Raw genomic sequence first — 15,881 nt, 5'->3', positions numbered from 1 at the left:
GCCTGCTCCCTGCTCTAGTTTTCTCACTGCAGGGAGATTTTGTTTTGCTTTGCACACTGAAGAACATTCAAACATTTCCCCCCTCACCCACAACCTGAAGTGTTGCAGTGCATTCTTCTACCTCATTCTTCCTGTGTGTTGTATTCAATCTAATCGTTTATGTTTTGTGGTTTTAGATGTTTGTCCCAGTGGGGATCCTGTAGAGAGTGTGTGTATGGGGGGGGAGTGGAGTCAGAAAGAAAAGGGAGGGAAAGGAGGAGAAAAATGGAGTTGCTTATGGATAAAGTCTTGGTTAAACTGATTTAAGACTGCTTTGTGTTTATGAGGGAAGCAGCTATAAAACACCATGCCATTCTGTTGCATGGAGAAATCAAGCCTCGGTCTGGTGGAGAACCATTTCAAAAGTTTCCTATCAATAGTGGAACAGGGCAAGAAGGCCTCTTCCTACTGCCACTCAGTTTTTATCTCCAGGGCAGCAGAAATATTCTCATTTCGTTAAAAAAAAAACACAACCCCACATACTATTCCTATCTTCAGCACATTTGTCTTTCTGCCCAGAACACTGGCGTGACCACATTCTACCTTCACATGATGAGGGCAACTTCAAGCTGGAGAAAAAAAATGCAATTAGTTTCTTCTAAGACAAACAGAAATCAACTTCACTTCCTTATTCCAATGTACGCAAACTCTCAAACAGTACATTATAAGCCTCTTTTTCCTCTTAGCACAATATCCCATGATAGATATCCCAGATTCAGGCCTGATAATGCCCAGGATACCTAATCTCTAGTGCCTAGTTTCTAAAATGTGAACAGTTCAGGAAGGAAGCCCTGCCTTTACTCCCAGATGTATAAAGAGTTATCAGCTTGTTTCTGGCCGGGCTTCCATGCCCAGTCTGAAACAAGCTGTCAGAGTCTGAGCTGTCAGTGACTGACCAGGACAGAGATCTTGGGATCATAGGAACATAGGAAGCTGCCATATACTGAGTCAGACCATTGCTCCATCTCGCTCAGTATTTTCTACACAGACTGGCAGCAGCTTCTCCAAGGTTGCAGGCAGGAATCTCTCTCAGCCCTATCTTGGAGATGCCAGGGAAGGAACTTGGAGCCTAGATGCTCTTCCCAGAGTGGCTCCATCCCTTGAGGGGAATCTCTTACTTCTAGTCTCCCTTTTGTATGCAACCAGGGTGGACCCTGCTTAGCTTAAGGGGACAAGTCATGCTTGCTACCATAAGACCAGCTCTCTTCTCTAGGATTGTGGTGGATACCTCATTGAAAGTATTGACTCAGTGCGTGGCAGCTGTGAAAAAGGCAAATTCTATACTAGAGATCATCAGGAAGGGTGTTGAAAATAAAAATGCTAATATTATAATACCCTTGTACAAATCTATGGTGCGGCCACATCGGCAGTACAGTTCTGGTCACTATATCTTAAAGATACTAGAACTGGAAAAGTTACAGAAGAAGACAACCAAGATGATCAGGGGCCTGGAGCACCATCCTTATGAGGGAAGGCGACAGCATCTGGGTCTTTTTAGTTTGGAAAAGAGTACAGGGAGATGTGACTGATGGAGGTGTATAAATTATGCATAAAATAGAGAGAGTGGACAAAGAGAAATCCCCACCTCCTCACAACACTAGGACCAAAGGTCATTCCATGAAACTGAAGGCTGGGAAATTTAGGACTGACATGGGATGTGATGATGACCACTAGCTTGGATGGCTTTAAAAGGGGCTTCATGGAGGACAAGTCTGTCAGGGGCTACAAGTCTGGTGGCTATAGGCCATCTCCTGCCTCAGAGGCAAGATGCCTCTAGTACCAGTTGCAGGGGAGCAACAGCAGGAGAGAAGGCATGCCCTCACCTCTTGCTTGTGGGCTTCTCAGAGGCATCTGGTGGGCCACTGTGGGAAACAGGACGCTGGAATGGATAGGCCTTGGGCCTGATCCAGCAGGGCTGTTTCTTATGCCTTTAACAAAAAATATGACAGGCAGAAATACAGCCGATGAAGCTCTTTCCATCATCGTATCTTTTATGCCTTCAAAGGGATACTTTATAAAGTGGTGGCTCTCCAACATTTAACAGTGGGAGAACAACTGTCCCTGTTCAGTCCAGCATTATATCTTTATGGTGGCTATTGCTTCCTTTTTACTTTTATTCAGACTGTGAGCCCTTTTAGAATAAGGAAACCCTTTTTTAAATGTCATCTTTAGCGATTAAACCACTTTGAGAACTTTTTTTTGTTGAAAAGAGGCATAATAAATAATAATAAATTAATAATAATACCCAGAATACCTATTTGCTGCCACCTCTCCCCCACCCGCCTTAAACATCTATATCATATTTCCAATAAGTTCTTGCTTAACCTTCTTGAGAGGAGAGCTGGTCTTGTGGTAGCAAGCATGACTTGTCCGCTTAGCTAAGCAGGATCCACCCTGGTTGCATATGAATGGGAGACTAGAAATGTGAGCACTGAAAGATATCCCCCTCAGGGGATGGAGCCGCTCTGGGAAGAGCAGAAGGTTCCAAGTTCCCTCCCTGGCTTCTCCAAGATAGGGCTGAGAGAGATTCCTGCCTGCAACCATGGAGAAGCCGCTGCCAGTCTGTGAAGACAATACTGAGCTAGACAGACCAATGGTCTGACTCAGTATATGGCAGCTTCCTCTGTTCCTATGTAACCTGCTCCATCATTTTTTCCCCCTCATCCCCACCCTCCATCCCTGCAATAGTCTTTGCTGTTTGAGCAGGGGGTTGGACTAGAAGACCTCCAAGGTCCCTTCCAATGCTTAAAAAAACACCACCAAATTCTATGATTCTGCATCTGTTGCTTGTTATCTATGGATAGGATCCCTTCCCAGTTGGGCGTGAGAAGATGTCAATCCTAGCTAATTGTAATAAGAAATAAGAATTATTTTTATAAAACCAGAAAATCAGAAACTTTTTTATAAAAGCAGAAAAGCAGAAAAGCCTTCTTTTACATGATCCCCACCACACGTTAAGGTCATCTGAGGAGGTCCGTCTCCAGTTACCACCGGTTCGTTTGGTGGTGACTCAGAGGCGGGCCTTCTCTGTGGCTGCTCCCAGGCTGTGGAATGTACTCCCAGCAGAAATTTGTAATCTTAATTCTTTACTGACTTTCAAGAGAGCCCTTAAAACCCATCTGTTTGGCCTGGCCTTCCAGGGTTTTAACTGATTGACTGTTTTAAACTGTTTTAAATTGTTGCCCTGATTTCCAGGGTTTTTAGCTGTTTAATTGGTTTTATTGTGTTTTAATAGTTTGATTTTAATTGCTAATTTGTTTTAATTGTTTTTATCTTGCTGTAAATCGCCCTGAGCCATTCTGGAAGGGTGGTATACAAATCTAATAAAATAAACAAACAAACAAATAAATTGAAATCATTGAGACAATTTAATCATGGTCAACTTAAGCCTCATTAATCTCAATGCGACTTAGTCATGACTAACTTTGTGCCATCCACTGAGTTTAGAGAGTGTGCTTAGAACTGCAGATTTAGGCTGCAGCTCAAATCATCTCAAAACACACTCGACTGGGCATAAACACTACTGACCTACGTGGGATTTAGAAGTCAATCCCATCGAATCCAAAGGTGCTTACTCCCAGACCAGTGTGTTGATTAAGGAAGGATGCATAGGAATGCGCTGCTAATTAGATTAGTCTCTCTGAGGTGCAGCATAGATGTCAGGCTGCTGCAGCTGCTGCATGGAAAATTGATTGATTGATTGATTGATTGATTGATTAAGTGCCGTCAAGTCTGTGTCGACTCTTAGTGACCACCTAGATAGATTCTCTCCAGGATGATCTGTCTTCTACTTGGCCTTTCAAGTCTCTCAGTGGTGCATTCATTGCTGTCATAATCGAGTCCATCCACCTTGCTGCTGGTCATCCTTTTCTTCTCTTTCCTTCAACTTTCCCCAGCATTATAGACATCGCATAATGTGTCCGCATAATAAGATTACAGAGAGAGAAGCAAAAATAGCTGTTTCCCTCCCCTCTCTACTGATGATGGGGGAAGAATAAAATCTATCTATCCATCCACCCTTATCTCTATAGTCTAGCAGTTCCTCGGGGATGTGTCTTCAGCATTATTAGCAGAACGCAAAGCCCCTTGTTGGCTCGGAGAGAGGCCGCCCCCCGAAGCGGGATAAGTTTGCGGAAAGAGAAAGAGTTGAAAAAAAGAGTCCCTGGTCTGAGTTAAGGGAGGAGCCCGCCGGGAACCCGCCCAGTCTGGCTGCTCTCCTATTGGCTGCAGAGCCCTCGGGGGCCTTCCCTCGAGGGCAGGCTGTTGCGCGCACCTTTCTCTTTCTTCGGAGCTGGCGCTCCAGACGCAAAAGGCGCTCGGCTGGGGGATGCAGGAGGAGAGCTGCGCGGAGGTAAGGCGCTCCGAGAGCGGGCAGGCAGGCAGGGCGAGCCTTGAAGTTTCTCAGACCTGGAGGAGTCGCCGCAGCATCCTGGCTGGCTTTCGGCAGAGAGCTGCCTGCGAGCACCGCCTTCGAGGTTTTCCCCGCAAGCTTGCCTCCTTGAAGCAGGCAGGAAAAGCTGGCGAGCGCCCGAGCGGGCGCAGCCGGCAGCGCCCCTGCTCAGCTGTGTTTGTATGAGGCGTGGCTGCCTTCCAGGGTAATGAAGGGGGCTGGATGGGTGGGGGTCAGTTTGGGGGCGAAAAGAGCCAGCCAAGAGTGGGGGGAAGCACCCCTCCTTTCCCTTTTCTCTCCGAGAACTTACTTGGAAGGAGAGCATCAGCAGCCAAGGGAGATCCTTTTCCCGTTCTAGGGATCTGTTGGTGTCACGCTGAACTTGTCAGATGCTTCAAGTGCTCGTGCTCGTCCTTCTTCTTTGCAGCGTGGTGGTCGTCGTCCTCCTCAACTCAAGTAACCCCCCTCCCTCCCAATGGGGCAGAAAGGCAGCTTTCAAAGTGATGATTCTCTCATATTTAGCAGGGGAAGAGCAACTGCCCCTGTCCAACCCAGCATCCCTCCAGTGGTTGTTGCGGGTGTGTCTGCCTTGTGTTCTTTTTCAGATTGTGAGCCGCTGTAGGAGAGGGATTGTCCTATCCATTTATCCATCTATCCATCCAGCATCATGTAAATATTCCTAGTACAGTAATAGTAGTTAACTGAAAAGTTTTCCAAGTGGTTTATGTAGCATTAGGAGTGAGAAGATGGTTCTCTGGCCCAAAAGGACTAGCCACCTGGAAAAGATGCACAAGGAAGACACCCGCAACAGCTGTTGAGGGATAGGGATAGTTGTCCTACCTCGGCTAGATATAAAGGAGTTGCCCCTTAGAAGGTTCTTCCCTGCATAGTGAGCAGGGCGGCTGATTCTCTGTCACAGAGGGGCTCGCAGTCTAAAAAGAGATACAGAGATACGAGAGAATCTCTTACTGGAAGGGATGCTTTGCTGGATAAGGGTAGTTTTTCTCCCCTACTAAACAGAAGAGGAAGGTTGTGCGTCGAGTCGGTGTTGACTCCTGGCGACCACAGAGCCCTGTGGTTTTCTGGGTAGAATACAGGAGTGGCTTACCATTGCTTTCTCCCGTGCAGTATGAGATTATGCCTTTCAGCACCTTCCTATATTGCTGCTGTCCGATATAGGAGTTTCCCATATTCTGGGAAACACACCAGCGGGGATTCAAACCAACAGCCCCCTGCTCTCTAGGCAGGTTGCTCCCCCACTGTGCCATTAGGTGGCATAAACAGAAGAGAGGTACCTTTTTAAAAATGGCCTCCCTGCTCCACTCAGCAGGTAGTGTTGTAATTTGCAGCTACTCTCTCTCGGGCAGATTAAAAAGAATGACACTGAATGGCTATTGGAATGCACAGATTCCTCCCCAATGGTAAGAGGGACACACATACTTACTTATGTGTCTTGCCACTGGTTGCACACACTAGAATGAGGATACCTGGCTGCTTACTGTTGTCTCCAGAAACCGATATCTATCTTGACGAAATATGTAAATGTGTGCTGCTTCTGAATTGGGCTTCAGCATGGTTGGGGGTATGTACTAGGATGGATAGGTTGGTTTGATTTAAAGAAATTCTACTTGATTTTTATATATTACATTTCATATATGTAAGATTCAAAAAAGTAGGGAGCAGAGATAAAATAACCCCCACACCATCACCACCAACAAAAAACCCAGCCCACAAACAGTATTCCCTCTAACAGGGATTCCCAAATGTTGTTGACTACAACTCCCATAATCCCCAAGCAAAAGCCATTACAACTTTTGGCAATCCCTGTTAGAGGGAACACTCCCCCCCGCCCCAAAGTAGATATATGCATCCTCCTGACATCTTATTTGTCCATGCCTTAGGTGGGAACTGCAGTTCATGAAGTCTTGGAAAGTTTTGTAGGACTTTTTCCATCCATAACCTTTTGAACTTTCTGGCAGCCCAGCATTTACTTCAGGATTTTTCAAACTCAGGACCTAAAAGTTCTTGGACTACAACTCTCATCATTCACTGCCATGAAAGAACACTGTGGCAGGGGGTGATGGGAGTTGTAGTACATAATCATTTGGTCAGCCGAGTTTGAGAAGCTGCAGATGGTGCAGCCATCATTGAACAATGAGGGGAGGGTTCTCCCTGGGCCACCCAGGTTGGGGGACCCACTATGGCACACGCTTGCCTCTCCTCCAGGGCACCCCAGCTGGAGAATGAAGCACCAGCTGGGAATGAGTGCAAGAGGGGCGTCTTTTCTTCCAGGTGCTGGCCATGCCCCATGTGTCAACAGGCATCTGGCGTCTGCATAGGGTGTGTGGCCAAAGTGCGGGGGGGCAGCCAGCCAGCACGGCCCCTTCCCCACTGCAGGTATGTCTGTAAAGCTAAGTACAAATGATTGGATTATGCTTTAAAGTGTTTGGATAAGCTCTGGCTTGTCGTGTTAACATCAGTGACATTAAAGTGAATTGAGGGTTATTGTGCCAAGTGAAGTGACTGTAAACACTTCCCATTTAACTCTTCCTTCAAGGAGCTCCGGGCACTGTACATTGGGCTTACCCGATGTTATGCTCAGAACCAGGGCTTAAAGTCTGTGCCTTCCCAAAGATTTTCAGAAATTTGCTAACCCTTGTCAGATTTTCAGACACTCCTGAAAAAGAGGCACCTTTTTAGCCTACTTTTCAGTAGGCTTATGAGATCACCTGGCATTCTGTGTCCGTGTGTCCCCCCCATCAACTTTGCTATGCCTGGACCAATATGAACCAAATCGGGTACAGTTGTAGGGACATATAGGGACACCTCAACGGCATAGTTTGTGATAATGTTGTCCACCCCGATTCAAGATGGCGAACGTGTAAACATTTGAGGTGCAAGTGGGCTAACTTGTGAACCGCTTAACCACTTTAAACCAAATTTGCTACAGCTGTAGGGACACATAGGAATGCCCAAATGGCTTGGTGTGTGATGATGCCATCCACTCCAGTTCAAAATGGTGGCCACATGAACATCTGAGGCATAAGCAGATTAATTTGTGGACAGTCTAACCAATTTAAACCAAATTAGGTACAGTTGCAGTGAGTGACACACAGGGACACCTCAGTGGCATAGTTAGTGGTGATGTCATCCACACTGATTCAAGATGGTGGACGCGTAAATTTTTGTGGCGCAAGTGAGCTAACTTGTGAACTGCTTAACTGATTTGAATCAAGTTTGCTACAGCTGTAGGGACACATAGGGTTTCCTCAACAGCGAAGATTGTGATGTCATACACCTCGATACAAGATGGTGGACACATAAACGTTTGAGGCGCGTTCACTGACTCGAGGACTGTCTAACTGATTTGAACCAAATTTGGAGCAGCTGTAGTGAGCAACACACAGGGGCACCTCAATGGTGCAGTTTGTATTAATTTATTAATTTATTAATTTATTAATTCAATTTCTATACCACCCTTCCAAAAATGGCTCAGGGCGGTTTACACAGAGAAATAATAAATAAATAAGATGGCTCCCTGTCCCCAAAGGGCTCACATTCTTAAAAAAAACACAAGATAGATACCAGCAACAGTCAATGGAGGTACTGTTCTGGTAGTGGATAGGGCCAGTTACTCTCCCCCTGCTAAATAAAGAGAATCACCATGGTAAAAGGTGCCTCTTTGCCCAGTTAGCAGGGGATTATTCGATTTGTATACCACCCTTCTGAAATGGCTCAGGGCGGTTTACAATTAAAAACAGAAACCATTAAAACCAATAACAATTAAAACAGAAATATAAATATGAACACCAATTAAAAACATCTTAAAAAACAATTAAACTATCAAAACAATTAAAACCCTGAAAACCAGGTTAGCGTTAAAACCCTGAAAGGCCAGGCCAAACAGATGGGTTTTAAGGGCTTTCTTGAAGGTCAGTAAGGAATTAAAATTGTGAATTTCTGTTGGGAGTGCATTCCACAGCCCGGGAGCAGCTACAGAGAAGGCCCGCCTCTGAGTCGCCACCAAACAAACTGATGGTAACATCCGGGATTATGGGAGGATTATGACATCCTCCCTGATCCAAGATGGTGGACACACGAACATTCGAGGTGCAAGAGATCTAATTTGTGGACCTCGATTTGAACCAAATTTAGTCCAGATACAGAGACAGTGAAAGGAAAGTAGGCTGATTAGTTCTTACTAGAACAATTTGTTAAAGTGGTGATTCTCTTGTGTTTAGCAGGGGGAGAGCAACAGAACAGAACATCAGTGGTGGTTGCTGGTGTCTTTGTGCTTTTTTTAGATTGTGAGCCCCTTGGACAGGGAAGCAACCTTGTTTACTTATTTATTTCTGTTTAAACTGCTTTGACAACTTTTGTTGAAAAGCGGTATATAAATATTGGTAGTCATAGAAAATTCTAGGAAGTTGTCCAGCTCATTTCTGTACTGTTCCAAATGAAGTGATGAATATGTTACTCGTCTAGAATCTGTTCATTGAAAAGTGGTGTATAAATATTCATTGTTGTAGGTATTTGGCAGGATGCTCTTTTAGCACCATTTGTGTCACTTTGCTGCTTGCTTTATAGTCTCTAGTGTAATGAATTACTGACAGCTTTTATTTCTGAAGCATTTTTGCATCAACAAACTGTATTGTATGTATTGAAATGTGAAACTTGTTGTTTATTACTTGCTTAGTGGGTGGAAGTGTGTTTGGCTAGGTCATAATGAGATTAGACTCTGAGGCCCTCCCAAAGATATTTAAGGCTCAATGGCCTGTTCAGAACAACCTTATGAGGTAGGTTAGACTGGGAGTTGGAGAGTAACCCAAATTCTCGTAGAAAACATCATAACTGATTTGCTTTTAAGAGAGGTCTTCACATTAAAGTTCAATACCTCTTACTGCTTACACTAATGCTAAGAATTTTCTGTTTAAAGTAGGGATGTGCACAAAACCGGTTTGCCCAGTTTGGTTCGAGTCCGGACTGGACTTGAACCGGACTGGGTATGTTCGGTTTTGGCACCCCAAATGAGGGGCCTGGCTTGGTTCAAATTTGAACGGGTTGGGGGTGCTAGGGACATTACTTTTGGGGCGGGGGGGAAGGTGGACTTACCACCACTGAGGGCTTCCGGGCGGTAGGGGTGCTGCTGCGGTCACGGGGGTGTCTCCAGTGGTTCCCCCTCCCCCCAGTCCAGCCAATTTCAGGCCTCTCTGAGCATGTGTTGGCCATTTTGGAGGCTGCCACCAATGCGCATATGTCATTTGCATGCTCAGAGTTACAACTGCAGCGACTGAAGCCCTCAGTGTTTGTAAGTCTGCCTCCCCCACAAATTAACCTCCCTGGCACTCCCAAACCTTGATAAGGCAATATCTGTTCACCATCCAGTTTTTCAACTATTATTCACAAGGGTCTTTAGAAGAACTGGTCTGGTGGTAGCAAGCATGACTTGTCCCCATAGCTAAGCAGGGTCTGCCCTGGTTGCATATGAACGGGAGACTTGATGTGTGAGCACTGCAAGATATTCCCCTTAGGGGATGAAGCCGCTTTCTGGGAAGAGCAGAAGGTTCCAAGTTCCCTCCCTGGCAGCATCTCCAAGATAGGGCTGAGAGAGATTCCTGCCTGCAACCTTGGAGAAGCCGCTGCCAGTCTGTGAAGACAATACTGAGCTAGATAGACCAATGGTCTGACTCGATATATGGTAGTTTCCTATGTTCCTATGTAACTGTCTAGGGCAGGATTTCTCAACGTGTGGGTCCCCAGATCTTATTGGACTTCAACTCCCATAATCCCCAGCCCCAGTGGCCTTTGGTTGGGAATTATGGGAGTTGAAGTCCAATTACATCTGGGGACCCACACGTTGAGAATCTCTGGTCTAGGGAGTATAATGACTTGCCCAAATCTTCTTTTGGATTTGGCAGATGAAGCTTAAAACCCAAGCAGTGGACGTTTGCCAGAAAGAGGCAGTTAATGGTGGCTCCTAGGAGGGTACTGCCTTTACATAGAGAGCTAGAATTGCCCTTCCATGCTTTAAACATGCTCTTTAAGAATACAGGAACAATATATACCACTTTTCAACAAAAGTTTCCAAAGCAGTTTACATAGAGAAATAATAAACAAGCAAGCAAATAAATAAGATGGCTCCCTGTCCCCGAAGGGCTCACAATCTAAAAAGAAACGTAAGATAGACACCAGCAACAGTCACTGGGAGTACTGTGCTGGGGGTAGATAGGGCCGGTTACTCTCCCTTCTGCTAAATTAAGAGAATCACTACGTTAAAAAGGTGCCTCTTTGCTCAGTTAGCAGTCTGTGTTTCTTATCTGTCCTAATTAGGGTTCTAAGATCAGGTTAAAATATATAATGGTCTAATTATTAGAACCAGGATGGAGGAATTTTCCTGGTCTACTGTGTACTGCTGAATGTGTCTGAGGTGAAATGTTATCCAGTAACTCCTATTCTATGCAAATATTAAATCCAATCAATTAAAAAGATCTGGAGGTGTGTTGACACTCAGGTAGCCTCAGAATTATTAAAGGTATTTATCAGCTTGCTTGGCACTTGGCTTTTCTCCCAGAACAAAACAACTTTTGGGTTGGGGAGAATTAAAACTGTCAGAAGAATGAAGCATGACAACGTCTGCATATTTGGAAGTCAAAGTCACATGCCGGCCTGGGTAGGGGAGTAAAGATGTTTAGGGTCTAGCATAACAGCTTTGCGTAGCATCCAGATTTTATACTGAAGGCTACTTGGCGTTGTGTGGGATCCCTTTAATGCTAAGCTTCTGTGATGTTGTGCTCTAGAAGGGAAAATAAAACTAAACAGATCTTGAGGTTGTTCACACGACTGGGAGGGTGGGGTGGTGGGCAGGCAGGGGGGAAAGCTGCTTACACCCACCTTCCCCCCAGACAAGCGAATGCAGGTTTCTGAGAACGTGGACCACACTCCCAGATGATCAGTGCTGCCTGGCACAGTCCGCAGCTCCAGAGGCCGGGACGATGCCTCCGGGAATCCCACAATGCACTGTACGCCATGTGTGGTGCATTGGGGGATTCCCCCAGGAGATGGGCACTCTAGCTGCCCATCTCTGTGTCCGGGCATAGCCCCAGGGAACACACAATCCGGTAGCCCAGGTTAAGGGGGTGAGCGCTACCTTAACCTTCAGTAACAGCCGGGCTAAAAGCCTGGCTAGGTGGCGCTGCCCTGCTGGGATTGGGCCCGATCCCAGCAGCTCTCACACACAGCCTAACCCAGGTTGGGCTTTTCTAGCCTGGGTTAGGCTGCATGTGAGAACAGCCCCTTCGTTTCACAGTAAGGAAACATTGACAGAATTGGTGCTGAGAAGAGGAAAAGGCTTGTGAAAACTTATTTTATAATTAAGACTAGTTATATAGTGCTCTTCAAGTGGTTTGAAGAGGAATGAGAAGATCTTTCCCATTTTGTTTCTCCATCCCAAAGGGGCTCACAGTCTAAAAAGAAACACAAAGGGAGATGCCATGCTGTGCTGAGTGGAGACCGTTGTCCTCTGCTAAAAATGAGGGCCAACACTTGGAATAGTGGTGATTTTGTAGTAGAGCTGGAAAGGAACTTACTGAGACAAGAGACAAAAACAAGAGCTAGATTGTGCCTAGACATACTTGAGCACCCTCAAAGATAGGTAAACTGTAGTGGTGTCAACAAAGTGGTTTGTGAGTGTCAGGACATTCCCCCCCCCCCCCCACAGTCCATCCTTTGAATATTAATATGGTGCAAAAGGCAATCCACTCATGAAGGTCCTGTGGCACATGAGAATCCTGATGTACCAGGTTGGAATTGCTATTTGGTTGCCTAAGTACTATTGTATCAAAAGAAGTGAGAGAATACTTTAAATTTCTTTTGAAAGCTCAGGAGAACATAACACAAGAAAAGCCCTGCTGGGTCAGGCCTAAGGAGGCCCATCTAGTCTAGCATCCTGCTTCACACAGTGACCCACCAGATGCCGCTGGGAAGCCTACTGGCAAGAGCTGAGGGCATGCCCTCTCTCCTACTGCGAGAGAGAGATCTCAGGCTTCTGGGTTTCATCTGAAGGAGCAGAATGCATCTTGTCGTTCCGATGAGATCTGGAAGTTAGTGCTCCCCCACCTCGCTCGCCAACGTGGTCCTTAATGGCAAGTCTGCTGGGTGCTTATTTCGGAGATCAGAACCAAGAATGCTGTGTTTGCATTTGTGGGCTCCTCAGCCTGAGTTGGTCTCTGCCTATCTATGCAGTTGATAGAATTGAAGGTAGTCCTGGTATGGTTTGTGTTTTCTGCTTGCCAGCCTGGTTCCTTAGGTGTGTCCCAGGGCAAAGATCCTTTCTGCAGGAAATACCCACATGGCACACTTACTGTGTGGTGTAGGGAGTAGCCACAGCAGGCATGCATGTATGTTGCCCGCTTGCACATTCTGAGAAATGGAATGTTCCAATAAAAGGTATCTCTCTTCTGCCTCCTCATAGCCTCTATAAAAAGTGAACTGTTCTCATCCTCCAGTTAATGGAAAAACACACAGGTCAAAAACAATACCAAACATTCTTCAGAGTGCACGATCTACCTGCCGGGTTAGAAATTATTTTCGCCTTCTGACAAATAAGTGAATGGTTGAACGGGAGCAGAATATTGGTCTGGTTATGACGATATTATCTCTCTCCTTTCATTGCAAAGTGCACGAGTACAGTTCCAGGCTAATACTCGGACTGGGTGTGGTGGAGGTGGGAGAAATTCTACTTCCTCTGCCTTGATTGTGGTGCAGTTAACGTTTTATAGAGTGCAGCAGAGATTAACTAAGTGGCTAAACACAATGATGAGGTCAAGGGAGTCCGTTGTTTTTTACCCTCCTGTTACGTTTGCCCTACCTGCCACCTAATGGCGCAGCGGTGAAATGACTTGACTAGCAAGCCAGAGGCTGCCAGTTCAAATCCCTGCTGGTAACATCGTTATTGGGCAGCAGCGATACAGGAAGATGATGAAAGGCATCATCTCATACTGCATGGGAGATGGCAATGGGAAATCCTTCCTGTATTCTACCAAAGACAACTACAGGGCTCTGTGGTCGCCAGGAGTCAACACCTACTCAGGCACACTTCACCTTTATCAAGTTTGCAATGCTAATGACAGAAACTGCTCTTCCAGCTGGAAGCACTTTCCAGCAGATCCTTCTGCTTCAGATATACAAACTGTCGAGAAAAGTCTTGCTACAAATCTGAAATTATATCTGATGTACGAGATAACTTCAAGGCAGGGATTCTCAAACTTGGGTCCCCAGATGTTGTACAGCACATCTGTGGACCCAAGTTTGAGAAGCCATGCCAAGCCAGGACTGAAGTTTCTTATAGCATCTCTCTAATGATGAAAGGTGAAATGTGCTGCTTCTTCATTTTATGCAGGGGCGAGAATCTTCCCTAGAGATTTACAGAGCTATTCATGGTATGGAGAAAGTAAATACAGAGAAGTTTCTCTCTCTTCCCGTTCCAGAACTCGGGGTCATCTAGTGAAACGGACAAGTTCAGAACAGTCATGGGAAAGTACTCTTTCGCATAGCACATGATTCATTTATGAAATCTTCTGCCACAAGATATGACGATGGTCATTAGCTTAAATGGCTATGATGTGATGTGGAACCTCCATGTTCAGAACAGTGTCTGAGAAGCTTTAGAAAGCCACTGCCAATCAGTGTAGACAGTACAGAGCTAAACGGACCAATGGTCTGACTGCCTATAAGGCAGCTTCCGATTATGTGGCTGGCTTGGAGTGTGTACATATGGGGAGGCATTAAACAGAATTGGAGTGATCAAAACCTTAGACAAGGGGTGAGTGCCCTCTCCAACTAGACCAGGGATTGGCAACCTTTGGCACACTAGCCAGGGGCGTAACTATAATAGGTCAAGAGGAGACAGTTGTCTGGGGGCCCACTGCCTTGGGAGGCCCCCCCAGAGGCAAGTCACATGACTGACTCCCCCAGCCGCGCACCCAGCCAGGCTTCCTTCAGTTGTATTCATCCTCCGAAATTGAGAGTGTTAAGACCTGGAGCTACCGGAACAGCATGTCTTTCTCTAGTACCATTAATATGACTTGCATCGTCCACAATTTACAAATTGTAAAATAATTTTTAAAATAATTAAAAAAAATAATTTGGGATGATGTTCTATTGTGGCACATAGGTTATATGCTTTTTGTTACCACTATTCAGCCTCATTTAAGATTTCTTTACTTTATGAGCTGAGCTTCAGTGAGTAGGGGGGGCATTTTAAAATCTTGTCTCTGGGCCCGCAACAACCTTGCTACGCCCCTGACACTAGCTGAACGACAACTCCGATCAGTGTCATGTTGGCTTGATAAGGAGAGCACGGGTGCAAGTCGCTATCCCCAGCTTGTCACTCTTCCATTGTTGGCTGGCAGCACAGTTTGGAGTGCAGATCCACGCGGCATTTGCTGTCATGCTTTCTTTGCGCTCTCCCTGGAGCAGGGAGGCAAAACAAGTGAGGTAGCCAAAGATGCAGCCCCAGGGGTGTCTGTGGCAATAGCAGCACATTCCCAGTGTCGAGCACACGCCTCTGCCTCTGTGCGGCAACAACCAGCCCTGCCTTAAAACCTATGGCTGTTTCTTGGCCTGCAGCCGTGGAGAAGTGTGCTTGAGTTGACGGGAGGCAGCCAAGGATTCGAGCCCAGGTCTGGCTTCCGAAAGAGGGGCTCTTGGCAGACGGTTGAAAGTGCATGCTGTGTGTGTGTGTCTTTGTCTAGCCAGCCAGGTTCTTGCACTGCACAGAGCAACCAGGAGATTCCCCATGCAGTGTTGCAACTCAATCCTCTATGCATGCTACCCAGGAGAAAGTCTCGGGTTGCTCAGCGGGGCAGTAGGATGGTGGCCCCTTTCTTCCAACCCAGCCCGCAACCTGGTTGAATTGAGGTTCGCACTCTAAAAGCAACACTGGCTATAAAACATAATCTAGGAAGGAGATGCAAGCCAGATCTGTAGTGCTTTGTGAGCAAGCTAGCCCAGGGATCTCCAACCGGAGGCTCTTCAGTTGTGGTTGGACTACAACTCCCATCACCCCAGCTGAAAATGGTGGCTGTAGATGATGGGAGTTGTAGTCCAACAACATCTCGGAAGCTAGGTCAGGGCTTGACAAGTTGCAGGTGCCAAGGAACTGTGGTGCCTAGACTAGGATACTCAGGGGCAGAGTTATTTAATAAAATCTTTAAGATGCCCTGCCACCTAATGGTGCAGTGGGGAAATGATTTGACTAGCAAGCCAGAGGTTGCCAGTTTGAATCCCCGCTGGTATGTTTCCCAGACTATGGGAAACAGCTATATCAGGCAGCAGCGATATAGGAAGATACTGAAAGGCATCATATCATGCTGCGTGGGAGGAGGCAATGGTAAACCCCTCCTGTATTCTACCAAAGACAATCACAGGGCTCTGTGGTCACCAGGAGTCGACA

At 46.2% G+C, this 15,881-nt stretch overlaps 1 protein-coding gene across 6 annotated transcripts in view; it reads left to right on the top strand.

Moving 5' to 3' along the window:
• The first annotated feature begins 4,235 nt into the window (after window positions 1–4,235).
• The window catches only part of SYTL2 (synaptotagmin like 2), a 126,660-nt gene continuing 115,014 nt past the window's right edge, over window positions 4,236–15,881 (top strand). For 4 of the 6 annotated variants that reach the window (XM_053304267.1, XM_053304268.1, XM_053304269.1 and 1 more), the window contains exon 1: window positions 4,236–4,390. The gene's annotated coding sequence lies outside the window, so the exon portion shown is untranslated. Of the gene's footprint in view, window positions 4,391–4,787; window positions 4,886–15,881 lie in introns of all 6 variants that reach the window. The other 2 variants (XM_053304264.1, XM_053304272.1) reach the window with 2 other exon arrangements.

Source organism: Hemicordylus capensis, chromosome 3 (assembly GCF_027244095.1).
Source record: "Hemicordylus capensis ecotype Gifberg chromosome 3, rHemCap1.1.pri, whole genome shotgun sequence".
Lineage (NCBI taxonomy): Eukaryota > Metazoa > Chordata > Lepidosauria > Squamata > Cordylidae > Hemicordylus > Hemicordylus capensis.
This window is presented reverse-complemented; position numbering and strand designations above follow the sequence as displayed.